A 13,272-nucleotide genomic window follows, 5' to 3' on the forward strand; every position below is an offset into this window, starting at 1 on the left:
ACACTTAATTTCACACAGCATTCTCATGAAGACACTAAGTTTGCTTTCCTCCAAAGAAAAAAAAAATCCTGAGATTTTTTGTAAAATTCTGTTTTTCTTGACTGGTAGCTTTCCTTAGAGAACACAGGTTTAAGTGTGATACTCTTTGGTACTTCCTACAAAATTAGCTAGTAATATCAAATTGAGACAATTCAAATATTAATTCAAACCCCTGAATTCAATCATGCTGTCCAGAAATTCAGGAAACGAAATACCAATTTATCTTAAGAACTCAGTATCGCTCTCAAATAAATAACCTTTACGAGTAAAGAATTGATGTTTTCAGCAAGCAATATTGTAGCCATCACTTAATCAAGTGCTTCACTGATCTCACAACTTAATGCACATTCACACTTGACCTGCCATGAACACTACTCCTTTACAATTATTTATTTCTTTAAATAACCCTAAGTATCACAGAATCACAGAACTATCACGAGACACCAATCTGTAACACTCAACAGTTCTAGTGTGAAAGACAATCAAGCTAAAATATATTGACTCGTTTCTATGGCTGCCACATTTGCAGGTTTCAATGACAAGAGATACATTTTTTAAAAATTCCTGTTAATCTACTGAAATGACCCCACAGGTGACAAGCTCTGAACTCCTGAAAAAATTCCTTTCTAAAATCCATTTGAGAATCTGACACTAATGTGACTGCAAAAAATACTCCTGCTTTGGAGAAAGACTACTGTTATCTACAAAAGGCAGAGTAAATCAAGTTGAACTAAAAAGATTTACAGATCCACTTCACCATGAACCCTGTGTCAGAAAAGGGGACCTTTCTTGTTATAACGTCCATAAATAAATTAATTGAAAAATGATGTAATTTATATCTTAGTCCAGTAACTTGTGCAAGTTTTGTTAGGTTGGTTTCGTTTGGTTGTTATTGTCTTTGGATGGTTTGGTTTGTGTTCATTTTTATTTTTAGTTTATTTTTAGTTTTTAGAAGTTCGAACAGAAGTTTTACTTCCCAACAAAATAACAAGATTCAATGAAGATCGACAAAGTTGGCTGAATGAAAAACAGGTTTTTATGGGTTTAATTGCAACACATGATTTAGTTCTGACTACTGAATGAATGCCAGCATCTAGGTGCTGGGGTTTTTTTTAGCCTTTCAAAAAGGATATACTATAGCAATAGGAGCTTACTCTCTGGATACTCAATGCACGTATCACTACTGCAATTTTATCTCAAGTTCTCTAACAGCACAAAACTGGAGGAAAAAAAAAATCAGTATTGTATTTGATACATGGCTTGTATGACATGAAACAATTTTTCTTCCCTCTTACATGGGACAACAGCAAGTTAATATAGTTTAAGCTATCATTCAAACATTAGGCCTTCAGTAGAGGACTGGTAAGATTTAATAGTTAAGCTTCAGTAAATACTGTTCCAAACCTTACTCCTAGTAATTCTTTGGAAATCAACAGATCCAAAGGTTTTGAGTTTTCCTTGGTTAAAATAGTCATCCAGCCTTCAACAAAAAGTCCTGAAGATCCCAGTCAACTAGTTGCCAACTAGAAGTATGATCAAACACTGCTGAAATGTGTGCAAACGTACTTGGAAGTAAAAAGGGAGCAACCTGTTAGTCTGCAGTCTCAGAAACTTTATGTGAACAGTGGTAGTAGTGCATGCTCTCCAGACAAGCAGATCTACTATAGACATAACTATTAACCAGGGCATTCTCCAGGTCTGGAAAAGCAGAGATATGTAGATCCTTCTATTCGAATACATTATTTCCAAGTTTATGCTTTAGTTCTACATAAAAATATTTTTTAGTGCACTTTGTTCTTAGTAGAGTTTTATGTTAATACAAAGCAGATAACTACCTTTTAACTAGTATTACATAAAATGGACATCCCATGCAAAACATGTAATTGTGTTGCAGCATATTCTTACTTTTAAGAGACCTTTCATACCAGTCTCCTCCCATGGAGTACCATAGGTATAGGAAGAAAGGAATTCAGACTATACTGTTACAGATCATGGTTGGACTTCAAGTCCTCAAAACTGCATGGAAAACAACAAAGTCACGACTTGCCATGCCAGTGCCACAGAGATACAGTAAACACTGCACTACCAAAACCCGTTTTATAAGGCTACTATTTAGTATTTGTTGCTTATAGGGTAGTAACAGATGATGAAAAACTAAAATGTGGTAAAACAACAGTGCTAAATGTGAAGCCAGGTGTTTCACAACAAAAAAAAGCTTAAATACATTTACCACATTAAGCGGATAATTGAAGCAGACTGGTCCCTTCACACATCAACTTTGGCATGCATTTTAAGGCATACTCTTTACAATACACAAGCTAATATGACCTTCTTCTTTCCCTACTTTTGTATGAAGATTTAAACACTGATAAAAATTACCTTCATAAATTTAATTCATTCAGTTGTTTCCTTTAAGTAGTTTGTAGACTCAAATGCTCAACCACCATTCATATGATGGAGTGATATTTGTAAAATGAATACATGACACTGAAGAGTAATTCTGTTAACAGACCATGCACTCTTGTTCTGTGGCTTGCATCTGCTGTTAAGGCAGAAAGACAGGGATCAGGTCTCATTAAAGCCTCAATGAAGATGACGGACAGCAGACTCCACTCAAGCAACCTGGTAAACCACAAGTGCATTAAGTCCCCTCTCCCTGCTGCATTGCCACAGACATTCTGAAGGCCACAACATGACACTTGGTCATAAACTCTAAGCGAATAAAGATTTGGGTTTCACTATGGAATTTGATACACTCTCTAGTGCAGTCTTCTCAAAATAAAGAGATATGTGAGATGGTATCTACTTCCAAAGCACCAAGACCTCAGGGGCACTGAAAAAAGAATTGTCTTCATCTCTTCAGGAACCTTCAAATGTTAAACACAGATTCTTTGCAGAGCTGGGTACAGAAGCGTTTGTTTGCCAGATGCATGCTTCTCACCCTTCATACTGCTACCAGCTGGCCCATCCTTTTCATTAGCCATTTTCCATTCAGAAATGAGATCGATTATTCAAAACTTCCTAACTCAATACTTCACATCATGACACTCATAATTAAGATATAAGATGAAATTATTCACTGGCACACAGAATGAAAACCAGGGAATTGTAAAGAATCTACGGGAAGCAAGCCAGCAAAACGAAAACACCACCACAGCACAAGTGCAAGACATGACTTGCTTTGAACTACAAGTAACTAATAATCCTTCCCTGTGTAGTTTCTTAAGCAGCCAAAAAATTCAAGGCTTCTCCAAACTTGTCTCCTCATATAATCACTTGAGTTTTGAGGGCATAGAGATGACATGATCATCTCGATCTGTCATTCCACAAAAATGATTACTCAAGATGGCAGAAAGAACCAAATATCCTCATCAATGCATACGCAGCATCAACAGACACCACTTGCACTTTATGGCATTTCATACTCATGAATGTCTCATTGCTCCTGTTTTTAAATGATACAACAGAAACCCACAACTATTTCTAAGTAAACATCTTAATATTTCTTTTTGTTTTGTGAAGTGGAGGTTTTGCTGGGGCTTTTTGAGGGTGGTGCTGTCTAGTTTTTAGTATTTTAACTTGGTTGTTGGCAAGCTATGCCTAGAAAGACATAGCTCTGAGTTCTCCATAGGAGGCATTATCAAGAACATTAGAAATTCAGTCAAGAACTTTTTAAGGTCAGAGAAAACCGTAAGTGCCTAATGATAAACACATTTTTAAAGAGACAGTCTATTTCACACTCAAGAGTGAACACCACAGCTAACTCTAGAAACCCTACTGTTTATTCACATATTTTAGGGGGGGGGGGGAAGAGGGGAAAAGCAACCAACCAGAAAGTTGCTGGGATCCATGGAACAGAACTAACACAAGTAGTGGCCACGGCATTACGATGCAGTACTGGCATCCTAAATCCCACACCTGCCAGATTTAAATGGGAAAACAACCATTGCTAAATGGAGTGGTGCATCTTGCTTGCAACCTGTGCAGATGACTTGAGACATCTATATAGTAATAACTTAGAAAAATGTAAAAATGTCTCTTCTTCATTCCAGAAGGAATAGAAGAAAACAGCATTCTTCAGGACACTCGTTTAACAGCCTATTTAAAATTAACCAGCCACAATGGTCATGAGGCAGAAACAAAAGAAGCTTTAAGAAATAATCATAAATAGGCAGAGCTCATTGCCACCTCTCACGTTTAATAATCTGACATGATGTTTATTTCATCCATTTTTATAGTCCTGAGACTGTGCACCAGCCCCTAGCTGTGTTTTTTAAAAAAGTTAACTTTACTTCATGCCTTCTGGAAATAAAGCATAGATTAAACCACCTAGTCTAGACATGAAACTCTTACTAATTGCTAAATAAACAATCACTTCCTTGTATCTTAAACAAAGACATTAGAAAGTTTCAGTGAAAACTGTTTGCTGTATCCTCAGGCATTTGTTTAAACTAAGGACAATCTCCCATCAGGGAAAGAATTTCTTTTAACTATGCTGTTATTTCTGTGGAACTGGTGCCTGCCCAATCTCAGCAGTCACTCATCTGAGAGCTTTTTCTGTTTGAGCGCAAAGACAAGGTTTTTGAAATCTTGATTGAGGGTTATAATTTCTTCTCTCTCTTTCCAGGAAGGGTAATTTACAGCTTAAGTGATGAATTTAACTTGCTGCTTATGTCATTCACAGACACAGTACCAGATCAATTTCTGACTTCAATCCCACTTAAATATATCTTGCTTTTTAATACAGTAATGTAAGATAAATTAGACCATTTTTGAAAAAGTAAATAAATCAGAGGACTGGAAAGATGTCTTAATTAAAAAAAAAGAAGAATCTAGTGGCCATTGATACTCAAGAAGGAAGTACCATTAAATTAACTACACATTACTATGAAAGAAGAAATTTCTCTTGTAAACTAAGTCAGCTCAATAATGCCCATTTCAGAAATCTTATGTTCTTGAATACATGGAAATTCACACCAGAAAGTTGCTTCAATATACAAAAATTCTAAGACAATAGGACTTTGTGAGCCATATACAACATGGCTATGATTTATCTTCCAGACCTGCATCACTCTCTTTTTCTGCTCTGGAAGAGTGAAATAAATTGTAAAGCAAAAGGTAATCCAGGAAATAATCTAAAATGAGGAAACTACGGCACTGCCACGTTAGATTACAAAAGAGCACCACTAAGAATGGTACACAGAAAAACGTTAAGTCACAAGGAAAAGAAAAATCAAGGTGGAAATTTTAGTGATGAGTGAAATTTACCATTTAACAGGTTCCTGAAGTTCCAAGACTAAGCTGATTTGTCTTGTTAATTCTCATGCCAAGTTGTGTTTGCTACTTCTAGGTAATTTTTGTTGCCTTGCATTATGCAAAACAAGTATCTTATGTATCTTTATTTTTAATGAAAACCACATACTTCATGTTCAGCAATGACATCATGAGACAGAGAAATGTGTAAAATCTACAGATACCATGGTTTTCAAGAGAGACAACATTCTTTACTTCTCAGTGGTTAAAAATACACACTTTTTTAGCATCAGTCCTAAAGGAGAAATAGCCACATCAAAACCACTTAAAGCATTCTCAGCATACAGATTCAGGAAAGTTCTGTATGTTTCCAGAGTCAAACACCATTTTTACCTCTGCTGACAGCATATCTGAAGACTCCTCCTATCTTTAATTAACAGCTCTCTCCCTCCATCTACCACTGATGAAATGCGAAAGTGTGGAAAAGTGTGGAACAGAGCAGGTTCATTTTTCAGACACTACTGTATGATTTTATGACAGGAATGTAAGATATGCACTGTTCCACAAAACCCCGCGACTTTAATGTATTCAGTTAAACCTTCTCTCTATCCTCTTTGAGAAAGGTGGCTCTGCACAAAGACAGGTCAACTCTTTGCTGCTATAAAAAGTTGAAGGTTAAAATGCGTAAGCTGATGTGGGAGACTATTTCCTGCTGAAAGAAAAGCCCTTTAAACACTAGAACCTCAAATCTAATTTGTCAGCTTATTGATGCTTCTGTGCATACTGCCACTGCAAATCATCTCTCTATGAAGCCACTACACTGAAAAAAATGGTCACTGCTACCTAGCAAAAAGGATTAGCATGACCTTATAGTAAAAATGATACAGAAATCACATAAGCATTTAAAATTCCAAATTTCAGGTGAAGCACCAGACCTTTAATCAAATCCATATGCTGTGCTAGAAGTGCCAGCTGGACTTACGATAGTAATTTACATGTGGAGAACTGAAAAGGGGAAGTGTATGAAGTAAGAGTCACCAATTTTTTTCTTATGCTCTAAGGGCATTAAAAGGGTATTTAGAAAAATTACACTGAAAACCACACTGTAAACATAACCCTTAGTTAAACTGACCTTTGATAAGCTTGCTCTTAACTAACATGATGTTTTAAAGAGAGGAAGGAGAACTTTATTCTGTCTCTGAAGCTATCACTACCAACTTCAAATAGGGGGCAGCACACCTCAGAACTAAACAAGCTCAGCTGCGCCTCCCACTCACCATCACAATAACCTAGCCATCAACACTGTTCCGGGTGGTGACTGAGGAGCAACTCAGCTACTCATCACCATATGGTTACAATATTTCTGGAAGACCTGATAAAAATAACTATACAATTTAGTTACAGCATATTACCATCTGTAACAGGTAAACAAACCAAGAACTGCCACAAAAATGTCAAGCTCTGAAGTGGCCCAGGCTTAACAGCAAACCTGATGGACATCCAGTTAAATGTCACCAGAAGCCACAACCAAAGGTACTTGGGACCTACAAACACACACAGAGCTGAAACTGAAAGGGAAACTCAGAATGCATTTTCACCTGGCTTGGTTAGCAGGGTGGATAATGAAGGACAGCTAGTAAAAAAGTACACCCCTAATGCTCAAAATTATTATTTTCATTAACTACAAATGGAAAGTTTTAGATGCAGCCTCAAAATGCACTCCACTCAGTCTGAAGAGTGAGGTAGAGGCACACTGAACATGCCAGTAGCCACTGAGCCACTGCTGTAGCTTGGGGGAGAAGAGAGTAATGAGGGCTCAAGAGCTTCAATCCCTCAGAAGTGAACTATTCTATTGTTAAGCTTTCTATATTTGGAATTCTTCTTGGAACCACTTAGCATGTTTGTTATTTTCAATGGATAAAATTAAAATAACTTCCTAGTAAAGCACTAATGTATTTTGTGCCTGTTTGGGGATTTTTAGCTTGTTTGCTCCATGTTTGTAACAAGAGGAAAATACCCTTACACTTGCATACATCCTCAGCCAAAAAAAGTACACAGATAAAGCAAACATACCTGTGGAACAAAACCACTCCAGCTTGCTGGTAGAGCTTGAAACTTTTGCCTGAAAAAGCAAGCTCCGTTTACTATGACAACGGATTTACTTATCACTGCTAAGATTTTTAACAGTATGGAAAAGCAACTTGAAATGGTGATGCTCATTTTATATTTTAGATCAAAACTTACCCCCTTAATGGGAACTCCTCAACCAAAACTGTCCATACACTCACAGGAAGCTACTCAAAGCTAAGCTTTTAGGTTAGAAAGGGGAAAAAAATACCTCTCACTGAAACTACAGCAGCTTTTCTCTTCTTTCATACTGAGCTGAAGGATAATGCTATTTAAAGCCTCATTAAAAACTCCTGACTGTTAAATACAGAATGTGATTTTCAGTTTAATAAACAGTTACTTCAGAAAGATTGCCTCTAAACTAGGTTTTCACTTCTACTTTAAAACCTCAAAGAAAATCTTGTACTTTTCAAGAAATTTTTAACAACATTAATTTCTCTCAAGGTAGTCTGCAGAGAACCTTTTAAGCCCTGAATTCCTCCACCTTCAGCAAAAGCCCTTAGGTCTGACCTCAAGACCACTGCACTATGATTTGCTACAATTCATGACCCAGCAACACCAATCATAGTCCTTGGCAAGTGGAAATCCACAACTGCTGAACACAAGCTTTAACACCAAACAGAACTTCTCATGTGACGTTCTGAAAGAGGTGAAATACACAATTCCATTTTCTTGCCCCCATTATCATTTTAGTTAAATCTGCTTTGTTCCCATAATGTCAGAAAGAAAAAATAAAGCATCATTCTATTCACAATTCAGTACAGCTGTGTATCACTGGCTTCAGCTCCAGGCCACAAGCCAGGAACTTCTGAGTTCAAGTCTGGCTCTGCCACTGACTTTCCGTGTGGCCTTCAGAGAGCTTCTCTGTTTCTCTACTGGTCCTCTTCAATCTGTACGCTTACCTTACCAAACACCACTTGCTTCGTGCAGGCTTTGCAAAACCAAACCATAATCAACCAATCCAAAACAAAACCCAACAAGTTTAACTGTGTTAGAGAGCAACTTTTACCAGAGTTTTTACGTGCCTAAGGCCCACCAAGAAGTGTCTGCATGTCAGCTGATACTCGATAGTTTCTAATCACATCAACTGCCAACATGCACACACAAGAGATGCATATACACATATGATACAGAAATACCAAAAGATGTATAAGATGGAAAATAATTTTGGAGTTTGATAAAAAAATTAGGATGAAAAACTGAAATCAAGTTACCAGCTATAACTAAACTTAAAATGCAGAACAACTTACAGCCTTATTAACCCACCAAGCCAATGATGAGGCTGGTTTTCAACCACCTAACTTTAAATGCACAGGGCACGCAATACTCAAGCTAAAATTATGTAAAACAATTCATAGTTTACTTTAACAATAGAAAAATTACCTAAGAATGCGAAGGGGGGGGAAAAAGGATTTAAGCTTAACCAAACTACCTAGCACCAACTAAAACATCGTTTGAAAAATGTTTTCTTAAGTAGAAGACCACATAAACTTAAGCTGACCTATACTTGACAAGTGCATTGTAGAAGACTGGCTTCACACTCTAGACTGAAGCAGAATGCAATTGAGACTGACAGTAGCTAACCTCAGCTTTTCCCAGCCCCAGTGATCCAATCACACAAATACAGCTCATCACCTTTAAAACACTACAGCTGCTTTTACATCCACTCCTGGCAAAACGTCTTGTCCCCAAAACTTTATGAAGACAGAGTAACTTTCCAAAAGATAACCTGTTCAGTTACTCATGGCCTAGCCACAGAGACAGTTAAAAAAAATAAGCAACGATATCTTTATGGTACATTAAGCTGTCAATGTAGACCCTAGATTCTCAAAATTTAGCCTCTACCTACATTTGCCTTTTTTACCTTGTTTCACCTAAAACCTGCAAAGAACACACTTCTTACAGTTTTTCTGTATCAGGACACAGAATTTATTTAATGTTGTGGGTTTAAAGACAGGATGTCTTAACCATAGAGACTGGTAAATATAAACAAAACCTGTCACCCACTTAACAATACAGCAGAAAAAATTAATTCAGAATAGTGTATTACTCTGTGATAAAACCAGTCACTCAAGGACTTCATCATAAACAACCATTCCAAAACAGCTAGCATGCAGAGATGAAGACAGGACTAAGCTGCTTCAAACAGCTGAAAAATTACCAACATGTAAGAGAATTATCCAATCCTAGGTCATTTACTAAAGCTTGCCACTGTAATCTAGTGGTTTTCAAAACATATTTGCTGATTAAACCCTAAAAAGTTAGAGAAATACCACCATGAAGAAGTACATCTGAACACCTTACTATGAAGATTAAACCTTTACCCAGATGAGATTTTCAGTTTAGTTTCTTACATCACTTCCATCAATGTGTTTCTATCAGAAACAGCACTCATACAGCAATGCCAGTAATATTGGTTAGCAAGCATTCCTGCAAGAGCAGTCTAGCTCTGCTCTGAATAGAATTACAGGACACAGGTAAAGATAAAAATTGAAGAAAAACACTCCTAATGCCTTGTCTACTTTCTCAACATGGTTTGGTCTGGTTGAGATGTATTAAACAGAAAATCTGAACATTACCTGTGAAGGAAAGAAAAATTTGACACTAACACAAGGCAGGCTACGTAATGTAAAATTTCAGTGAATATTGCTATAAACTGACTTCCATAGCACCAGGTGCAGCACTCTTTCGCACTAGGTTCAGAAAAGCTTTTGGGGTTTTACTTCAGGTTAACCAAGTATTTTTACAGGCACTTTGAACTTAGCCACCATTTAGATCCCAGCCAGTGCACATGAACTTGTAATGACATCCACAAAGAAAAACAGAGCTAGATACAGAATGACATATGCATAACCTAAATAGGATATCCTTTACTGCCATGCACTGCTCTTTTTAACCACCTTGACATGGTTTTAAAATAATTTCATTTTTAGTTTGGGGTTTTGGTGGTGGTGGTTTGTTTTGTTTGTGGTTTTGTTTTTTCTGTTTATTTAGTTTACATTTATTATTTTGGAACAAATCCAGCAAGAGTCACCAAATTAGAATTTCCAAGCATTAAAATAGCAAAATTTATTATTATGTTGTGATAAAAGCATCCTTCCTATGAATTGTTCAGGAAAAGGCTAAGTGTAAACATGCTGTATATTTAGCCAAAGTGATGTATCAGAATGTACCAGTCTTGTTTTAGTTGATGTAAGCTCTCAGTAGTAGTCACCCTCTCACCAAAGAAAGCTGTTTTGTAGACAAGTATATCCAGAGTATCAACACTGAATTAGAACCATGATTGCTTCACTGAAATTACATAGTATTACAAATATAAATGCTAATACAGAAGCTGCAACAAGAACATGAACGCTCTCACATTAGGACTCTAACACTGTTGCAATGTCTTCTACTGCAAATAGTAACATTTAAACAAGGGGGGGGGAAATGCAAGCAACATAGACGACTCAACTTAAAAAAGGTTTAAGTGACACAGGACACCGAATCCTGGAGAACTGGATGGCTCAGGCACAGCCAAACTCACAAATGGAGACTGAACCATCATGACAACACATTTGTGTATATTTGTCAGAGAGCACATGTAAAATGGGACAATTGAGCTCAACTAATTAATGGTTAAGTGCAATTAGCAGAATATATATATTTAACTCTTCCTGTTTTCATATAGGTCAACTAGCCCAAAAAACTCAAAACCTACAAAGGCTATGGTGCACAGATGTTTAAAAAAAAAAAATTCCAGCAGCCTCACTGCAGCTGAAGTTTTGTATGTTCTCATGTACGTGGAGTGGAGGCTGTGCCCAACAGCCACTACAAAATTAGCAACGGACAATAGCTTGTGATTGTGCTGTTTAACAAATGTTGTGCTTTACAAAAGGAAAAAAATACTGAGAATACTAGAAGTAATTTTGCCATTGTGTCTCTAAAAACGACTTCTTCAATTCAGAAATTAAGACAATCTTCTACTCAAGTTCAAATCAGGTTTTGGGTTCAGCTATTATACTCATATCTGTACTTTTCGAAGTCCTAACTCTGCATACTAAATACACTGGGATAGACAGGCACCCTCCCCTTACTTCATTATTTAAGAGCACACAGTGGGGTGTTGTTTACTATTGAAAAATTAGAGAAATAGCCACCTTCATTTAAAAATATTCCTGTCTTTAAAGCACACTCAGCTATGATAGAGCTCAACGTCAAAATAATGCTCTTTTGACAGATACAACTACATTTTTGTTTGCAAAGAATGTATGCATCTATAAAATGAAACGAAAAAGCTGAAGCTTTTTTTTTTTGTTTGCTACACTACCTCCCCCCTATTATGTTTCTTGAGCTACCTTAAATTTTTTTGACCTCCCATATTGTTCAAAATGTTCTGAAATTGCCATCCTAAAAAGCAGCACTTCCCTGCTGGCATAAAATGAAATGGTTTTATCTTGATGCTTTGTTTTGGTCTAGTTGTTGTAGTAAATAGAAGGCTGCATTTCACTTCCAAAAGTCTCAATTTATCCAAAGTTGGTATTACTACACATACTTTGTACCTTCAAGCATTTTCCCATCTATTAATATTGAAACACTATTAGACAATTTTCTCTGCCTGAGATAAGCATCCACCTAATTAAGCTCAGACACACACTGCAGCACAGAAGGGAACTGTACTCAGCTCTCACACTCACTACCTTTTGTTTTCAACAGTCTCCCCTCAGTAGTTTGTCCAGGTAGTAGATGTATTTTTCCATACTGTTTAACCCTTGGTTTGACTTGCTCTGCCTTTAAAGACCATAATGTTTTATTAATGTATGTTCTCTTAGGCTTCCCACATGACTCAATGGGCCAATTAAGAGTAATTCTGGAACTAAATTTTTTGAAAGGGGATCAAGGTTTGTCTTTTAATTTGTCTAGGCTGTAATAGCCAAATATCACATCAGTCAGTTGTTAAGACAACTTTTCAGAAATAATTATAAATACATAAATCTAGAGCATCTCAGCCCTGAACTATAATGCCAACATCCATAAAGCCCTAGGACCCACTTCCAAAGTCTGTATCCATACTGAAGGCAGTATGGATAAAAAGCACCAGGATTTGCATATATTCATGGCCCTCCCAAAATATACGCTTGGAAAATAAAAAGAAAAGAAATTGTTGTCTTCTTAGTTTGGATGCATATGCACAAAGGAGGAAAAGAATTTAGGCAGTGAGAAGGTGTTACATGTACAGCTCTGAAGACAGAACGCATCACAAATAGAGGCACTATTTCCTTGTGCCCTTCAAAGCAAGTATGGCACCATCATACAAACAAAACAAATATTTTCAGTATATAGTGTTTTTTATCTCCACAATGCTTCCATATTTGCCCCCAACAATGAAATGGTCAAGAAGCACGATCTTGATACTCCAGTTTAATTACCTTGTTTGACCAATATACCAACTAAATGCCAGTGCTACTTTATCAATTAAAGCTGCTGCTTCTTGACATAAATACTGAACTTGTCTTGCTTTGAGAGGCTTTGTATTCACCTAAACTGAATTTTGTACCTCTTCATAAAATTTATTCCGCAGGAACAATTATAGCTAAATATATAAGGTTTAACCACTTAAAATCTAACTAGCTTCCTCTGCATGATTCTTCTAAGTGAAAAGACTCTTACTTTTGCCCTAACATTACACACCACTCTTTATAAGAGTTTCAGAAAGGTTACACAAAACTAGAATAGAGATACCCACACCTGACCACCTTAACAGGACATAATTAATTTTAGAGGTGAAAATCCTATGTAACTTATTTCCCTGCCTCAAACCATGATCTATTTAAACAGGAAATCAATCCTTTACAAGTCAAACAGCTCTCAGGA

The 13,272-nt window shown here is 36.7% G+C and overlaps 1 protein-coding gene across 4 annotated transcripts in view; it reads right to left on the reverse strand.

Annotated features, from left to right (window-relative positions):
* TNRC6B (trinucleotide repeat containing adaptor 6B) overlaps positions 1–13,272 on the reverse strand; it is a 123,869-nt gene that overhangs the window by 54,190 nt on the left and 56,407 nt on the right. The gene's annotated exons all lie outside the window — the stretch shown is intronic.

This window comes from Indicator indicator, chromosome 14 (genome assembly GCF_027791375.1).
Source record: "Indicator indicator isolate 239-I01 chromosome 14, UM_Iind_1.1, whole genome shotgun sequence".
NCBI classification, from domain to species: Eukaryota; Metazoa; Chordata; class Aves; order Piciformes; family Indicatoridae; genus Indicator; species Indicator indicator.